Raw genomic sequence first — 7839 nt, 5'->3', positions numbered from 1 at the left:
TAGGCTCAGGGGCAACTTGGTGGCAGCCTATAAGTATGAAGGTAAGGGAACTGCTTGAAGGGGAAAAAAACAAATTCAAGGTCAAGAAAGAGCCCAAGATTGCTCCTAAGGTAAACAATCTGAATATCTGGGTTCAGAAGTCTGAGTCAGATGTGACAAAGATTCCCCAAGAAAGACTTCAGCCTTTAACACATTCAGGAGGCAGAAGTTATGATATACCCAAAAGCTGATACAGTCAAGATGGGCTGATAGATGGAAGATATGAAGAGACTCCCTACTGCCTCCATTACAAGAAGTGACACAGGCCATGGACATATGTTCATTGCTAGAGGTACAAATATAGACTGCTACAGGGGTGAACACAGTCACACAGACCCCTGACTGGAGCACTGCAAAGCTGCTACAAATATATGCACTCCAGGTAGGGGCTGATAAAGGGCTGCTCTTTTGCTGCCTCTGGCACCAGGGGACCTTCTCAATACAATCACTGACCAACAACCCTTTCCTCCGCTAACAGTGTAGCAGAGGTTATTAGCTGCTTGCCATGGGGTGGCAGCAGCAAGGTCCCCCAGAAAAGCTGGTATCTCCTGGGGGAAAGAGTAGTTCTGTAATAGCTGTTGTAGGGAATAGACCTGCAGCTTTGTTTCCCTGGCAGCTGGCAGAGAGCCAGTCACTGTTCCTTCCTCCCCCGAAAGGGGAGGGTAAGCAAAGCACTATGGGATTCTGGGGGACTGTAGCAGCATGGGCCCTGGGGCAAATGTGATGCTGCTTAGGGCCCACCCTAATCCTGCCTGCACTCCCAGTTCTGTGTTAACCTCCCTTATTTTGCCTCCCATGTCTTGATGTCCCTTTGTTATTCAATGGGAAGCTAACTCTGAGTCCTGGAGAGCTCTCAGTGTCCTTTACCAACCTAATGGACCTCTCAGGTCTCTGCGTCCATGGATCATTAACTTTGCACTACTCTATTCTCCACAAGTGTCTCTCTTCACCCCACTGGACTTAGGCTCACAATGCCTAGCTGGCACTGAGCCAGTGGTCAGCACCTATGACCCTAATGGCCCTTATTTATGCCTCAGGTTTTTTAATCATGGCCTTCTGCCCCTACAGCCAGGTCCATGCTTTGCAAATGTCACTCAGTTGCCAGTTACTTCCTTGTATATTCTTTGGCCTTCTTAGCCAGATTTATATCCCCTGGGCCTCTTCCAGTCAGGTGTTCTTTTGACTAACTGCATGTGTGTCCCTTCACTTTAATGGGCAGTTTACTACACCTTCCCTCCTGCAGCTACCTCCTGTTCAACTACCTGGGACACTTTCTGCTGCAATCTTTCCCTTAAAGTAACAGGAGTCCCAGGCTCCTTTTTTAGACCAAAAGATCCCCTATAGTGCTAGATGTAACTGTCTACACATTACATGTGGCACTAGACAACACAGCACTAAAAAGAAGTTCCTGCTTGAAACAGGAACTTTTGTTGTGGTGAATCCACCATCTTTGTAGCTCTACTAATACACGGAACATATGTATGCTCACTTTCTGTAAGGGCATACATAGCACTACAAAGGCAACAGTCACATATAGATGTTCCATTTGTAGTGGGAGAAAAAGGAGAGAGTATAGACATTTAAAGGATTTCTTGTGGAAGAAAATGGCTTTTCTGCAAGAGTGATAGTAGTTACCAAGAAAGAACATGTCCCTGATCTAACTTGAATGTCTGTATGCTGCTTCTCTCAGATAGAAAGACACACCAAGTATCCTCAGTCTTCTGCTCTCCGGGGTTGGTGAAGTTACCTCTGGCCTCATCTCCCTATGCCTCTGGCTTCATATCTCCCTGTGTGCAGCCCATCTGGGGGGTGATTTAAACAGTGGTTCTCAACCTTTTTGGTACCAGGACCCACTTGTAAACATTGATGGCCCATCCTGACCCACAGCCTGGCCCTGTTGATGCCCCTCACTCAGGACCCATAGCCCTCTGCCCCTGTCAGTACCCCTCACTCCCAACCCACAGTCCTCTGCCCCCTGGGCTCTGCTAGTGCCTCTCACTCCTCACCCACAACCCCCTGGTCTTGAAGGTGCCCCTCACTCCCAAGCCACAGTCCCCTGCCCCCCGCAAGCCTTGCCAGTGTCCCTCACTCAGGATCTACAGTCCCCTGGCTCTGCTGGTGCCCCTCACTCCCAAAGCCACAGTCCCCTGCCCCCCCACCCCCGGCCCTGCCACTACCTCTCACTCAATCCCAAATTACAGGCAATCCCAAAATGCCCCCAATCCCAAAATACAGCTCCCCCCCAGCCCTGCTGGTGCCCCACTCCTGTCCCCCAAACTAATGATGGTGCCCCTCACTCCTGACCCAGAGCCCCCCTGGCCCTGCCAGTACCCCTCACTCCCAACACACAGTCCATCCATCTGTCTCCCGCCCAGGTCATGCTAGTGCCCCTCACTCCAACCCCCCCGCCCTGCCTGAGGGGGCCCCAGTTGCCCCATCTCACTCAAGCCAAAGCACAGAGGCTGCAGCGACTCCAGCTCATGCAGGTGGCAGCAGAGTGGGTGGGGTCCTGGCACGGACTAGAGGGAGGAGGAGAGGCTTATGGCACTCCCCTTCCCCCTGGGCTAGGGCTCCCATGCCGCACCATGCAGCCTGGTTATGGCCCCTTCTTCTCTCACAAGCAGCATCTCCCAGCCGCTACACCTTTGCGAGTACAGGCACCAGCCCTGGCACCACTGGCCCAGCCATACAGCTCTCCCCCTGCCCCTTCCCCCGCTGGAGGGGCAGGTGCCTGCCCCTCCACCTTGCCTCACATACCCATCCCCTTCACACCCACCCACATGCACATGCCCGGACAGTCCCCAAGCCTTAGACGTCCAACCCCTACTCCCCATACACATACCTGCATCCAGCTGCTGGGCTGCTCTCATAACCCTGCCTGACTGCATGCCAGCCACGTATGTATGCATGCACACAGGCACACGTACCCATTGCCTCCAAATCACTCTAAGCAGTTCCTTGCAGGTTGGCAGCCTTCCAGCTTACAAGGGTAAATGCATGCTTTCCTATGGTTTTCTGGGACCTGCTCACAACCCTTTCAAATATTCTTGCAACCCACTTTTGGGTCATGATCCATGGGTTAAGAAGTACCAATTTAAAACATGGGGACTGCCTATGGACAGCCTGCCCATTTCTCTGGTACACGAGAGTACAGGCTTCCCCAGAGGTGCAGGGTAGGGTGGGCAGGAAGCAGTCTTCTGGTGCTCCCTGCCTGGAGAGCTCATCTGTGTAGCCATTTAGCCAGGAAGCTGGACCATACATTCACTCTAGCTCCCAGGATACTTTTATATAAGAATTTTGGAGAAATTCTCATCAGTAAAAACAAACATCTGTGCATAGTCAGTGTTTGTCACAGCCACAAAATCCTGAGGTTTCCATATGGGCCCTAGATTAAGCACCTCAGCAGAAGGGGGCATGATTTATTTCTGGGCCCCTGGCAGATAATAAATGTATTGCATGGTTAACAGTAAGTTACAACATGTCATATGCTCAGAAAATTTACTGTGCAAGAAAATGGCAAACCAGACACAAAGATGTTCTAGTTAATTGCCACAACAATGTTCACATTTAACTGGAACATCTTTGTGGCTTGTTTGTATAGTACTTTAATTTGAATCTGTGGCATGTTAAGTCTTGCCTGGCAGCCCTGCATGCAGATTACATGACAAGGCTTTTAAAGGTGCCATGTGGGGAGTTAATGGGCTCTCCCTTTCCTGGAGCATTTCAAGCCTTGCCTGGCAGCTGCTTATTTAAAGGTGCTGAGGTACAGGATATAAATTCATCTAACGAAATAAAATTCCTCAGACCCTAATGTGTGCACTGGTTCCTTTAAATATGTAGCACTAGCAAGTGTAAAGCTGTTGGCACCCCAGCATCTTTAAAGCCCTGCTGTCTTTAAATTTGTTAGCCGAGTTGTTTTAAGGGTTCCAGGACAAGCAATGGGATCTGAGGAATTTTATCCTTGATCCCTAAAATCATGCATTCTGCCATGCACATCTGGCACTCACCCTATGACATCATTAACTGTCTGATATTAGGATATCTTGGCACAAGGCAGCAAAAATAACGTGCTTGGAAACATTATCCTAATGCCCACCTTTATGAATAGATCAGGTTTTTAACCTTTTTTCATTGGCAGACCCCTAACATTTTTCAAATGGAGGTGCAGACCCCTTTAAATTGTAAGTATGGACATTCATATACTTTTGATTGATCATAATCATTTTTTGCAGATCCCTTAAACAGTCTGTGGACTCCCAGGGGCCTGTGGCCCACAGGTTGAAATCCACTGGAATAAGTAGTTAATAAACAATCTTCTGTAATAAAAAAACCCAAAAAACAGAGCAACACAAGCAAACAAAAACTATCAATTAAACAATGATCTAAACCAATTATTAAAGCAATGGTCCACTGATCGAATTCTCCAGCATACAGATAAATACAAAAGATGTTTTATAGGTGCAGACACCAAGATCACACTCCAAAAAAACCCAAAAAAACCGCATGGTCATATTATACTGATTAAATTAATATTTTATGCTGACGCTATAGTGACCTGAGCATTTTATGTAAATAAAATGTGAGTTTTAATGGTTTCCTCCTAAGCTCTTTAAGATTTCATATTAGGGACTTACTCATATTGTGATATTGTAGAAATTAAAAAAAATAATAATAATAAAAAAAAAAAAAATCGAGTGATATCTGTGAAATCCACGGGGGGCGTGGGGGTGGCTTACTAAAAATAAAATGCTGGCTCCCTGCAGTCCTCATGGCCATGGTGAGAGCCAGCAGTCCTCATGGCTGCTACACCTATTGACTGAGAGGGTTACCTGTCATGCGGTCCCACCCCCCTCCAATCAGCAGTGAGGGGAGTGGCCAAATGACGGATAGACCTCTCAACCAATCAACAGGCAGGAGTGGGACCACTGTGGCCCCCCAGCCAATCAGAGGCATGAGGGTGACCTGTCATGATAAACCTACAAGAATGGCGGCCGGACCCACGATCTGCCCACACAATCTGCTGCCTGCCTCCTCGATTTAGGTAGAACCCTATTCACAGTACTGTATCTCAAGGACAGCCCTATTAAGCGGATTCTCTCCTTCAGTTTACTCTTTCTTTTAATTACCAGCAGTTGGCTTAGACTGCAAGGGCATTACATTTCAATCTGATTCTGAGTTCTGATGTACTATATAACATAAGCAGGCTTAAAACTGGAAAATACTTGTGTCTACGTACCTATTACAAACACACTCAGAACTAGGTCTTTAAGCAGTATCTGTAGTAATAACATCAACATCAAAACACAATCATGGGTTCTCCAATAAGCTGTGTACTATGATGGTGTAGTTACAAAGAAACACTGAAACCAATCTAAAAAAAAACTTCTCTAGATATCTTCATAATGACTTGATCTTCCATCTGAGGAAGAAAGGAGTTAGCAAAGGAATCCAAACAAGACTTCCATATTTGTTCCATTTCTTTTTTGCTTTACTCACTTTTTCAACAAGTTAAAGTTTAACCTCTGCCTCCCTCAACTTACAAACAAGGGCTCCAACCCTGACATTCTAAGGCAATTCTCTCAACACCAAAAGCTTCTTAGAACTAGTGCCTCTGTTTTCTAGGTGCTTCACCCATTTTTTAAACATCCTGCAACATCCAGGTGTAATCATTGCCATGAACCCTGAAGTGTTTGTGGCATGTCATGAATGTTTTCTTGTATTCTGCTGTAATGATATGGATGTGTGGTCACATTGGAAACCCAATGTTATCCTGTATCTATTTATGTTCCTGTTATCACTGTATAGATTATGTTGAACTATCTGTAAATATCTTTATAGTTTTGGATACAGTTTATCCAAGGGAAGGGAGTGTGTGGAATGACTAAATATCTCTTGTTATTGCGACTCTAGGGCAAGGTCTGTAGAGCAGGGGTGCTCAAACCCCAGCCCAGGAGCCAGATCTGGCCCATGGCACCATGTCAATTGGTCCACAGGGCTCCTCATGAGCCTGTGAGGAATCTTGCAGGCTGTGGCCCTGCAGGCTAGATCAGGTGCACAGGATGGCACAGGGCTGGAACAAGATCCAGGAGCCTGATCCTGGCTCACAGGGCAACGTGGAGGTGGCAGGGGGCCCAATCCAGTCCATGGACTGGCCTTGAACTATTCATTTGGCCTGCAGGGCTAAAACTTTGAGCTTCAGTGCTAGCAAAGGCATCTGAAAGGAATGGCCCACCTAGACAAAGGGGTGCCAGGTACCTCAGGCAGGCCAGAACTTTCGAGAACGGTTTTGGGGGTGGGGGATGCTGTATGGAAAGAGTTAAGCGGTTAGCTGTGGGCTGGCAGTTGTCAGGCCCAGCAGAAATCCACAGAAAGGCTAATTTCCAGTGTTGCTCTCAAGACTCTCTCAAAGGCCAAGAAGTAGCTAGATGAACGGGCAAGGAATTTTTTTTTGCTTTGCCTTTCTGTCTCCAGATCTATTGTCAGTTTTGCATTTGCAATCTTTTTATCCTATGAAATACATCTTTTAGTTTGGCTCCTACATATTGCCTGTGGAAAGAGTATTTTCTAGGTAAGTAATATTTCAGGTAGACCTCTCCACAGAGAGGAGGACCTAAAAAAAAAAAATCTATGAAAACCCCACGGGGTCATCATCTGGGGCTGGAAGAGATTCCTTCACTGCATCTGCAGGCTCTGGTATAAAGGCAATGGAGTTGAGGGTTGCCGGGGTGAGGAGCTATCCCAGGGCAACCTCAGTTTGTTTGTTGGTAGTATCACACAGGGGAAAAACACTCAGGGCTCTACCCTCTTCCCCTGCCCACAGTTAGGTTTGCAACAATCATCCTTATTTTAAAAGCAATGAAAGTTTCATTAAAAATATTTTTAAATATCTCATGGATCTAGTCTACACAGTTTTTGTACAGGTATAACTATAAATTTTGGTACAGGTATAACTATATTAAGTAAGGGTCTTATGTCCTATGACAATAGTTATACTGGTCCGACCCCTGGTGTGTTATGCAGTTATACCAGTAGAAAGGTATCTTATGTCAGTTTAGCTTACTACCTTTCTTGGCCAGAAATCTCTATACCACAATAAAACAGCTTTATACTGCTACAGATGTATCCCCACTAGGGAATATGTGCCACTGATTTTATCAATATAACTTCTGAAGAGAGAATGACATAGAAAAATCCTTTACAATGTGAAAAAATGTGTTACTAAATGTAGGCACCAATGACATGAGAAAAATATAGTACTCACTTTTGGTGATAAAGCAGCTTGTCAATATTCTTCCTTTTTCCTTTTGCCAAAATGTTCCACACAGAGATTTTCTTAATTTACTCTCCCTATAGGTGTTAACATGTGGTTTGTGCCTGTTGGATCTTTCTTAGAAGATCTAAGTCCCCAAAGGCAGCTAATGCACAGTGTTGTGGGTAGTTATGTTCAGTTCAAATAAACCGAATGGCAATTGTTTCAGACTTACCCATGGAAACTAATATGTACTTCAACAATGTCATAATCTTCTAGAAAGAAGTTGGATAATCTTGTCTAAGCAAGTACTGGAGATAGGGAAAGCAGGATTGCAAAACCTTCAGAATATTTATGCCTGGCATTGCACATTAACCCCATTCAGCCCTCTGGGACTTCCTAGCACACATCTCTCTCAACTGCTGGCGCCAAGAAGTTAAAAGGTCTGCATGTATATTGTAATCAGTTCTAAAGTCAGGTAAAAGACCACAAATGCTAACTGGCTTTGCCTCAAAATGAATGAACGATGCCTTATTTTAGCTGTGGAAATC

General features: G+C 45.8%; 1 protein-coding gene across 8 annotated transcripts in view; it reads right to left on the bottom strand.

Moving 5' to 3' along the window:
- ADGRL2 (adhesion G protein-coupled receptor L2) overlaps positions 1–7839 on the bottom strand; it is a 603135-nt gene that overhangs the window by 78411 nt on the left and 516885 nt on the right. The window lies entirely within an intron of this gene.

This window comes from Gavialis gangeticus, unplaced genomic scaffold, assembly GCF_001723915.1.
Source record: "Gavialis gangeticus isolate Ggan-Ray unplaced genomic scaffold, GavGan_comp1, whole genome shotgun sequence".
NCBI classification, from domain to species: Eukaryota; Metazoa; Chordata; order Crocodylia; family Gavialidae; genus Gavialis; species Gavialis gangeticus.
The sequence above is the reverse complement of the archived record's forward strand: the minus strand, read 5'-3'. Positions and strand labels throughout refer to the sequence as shown.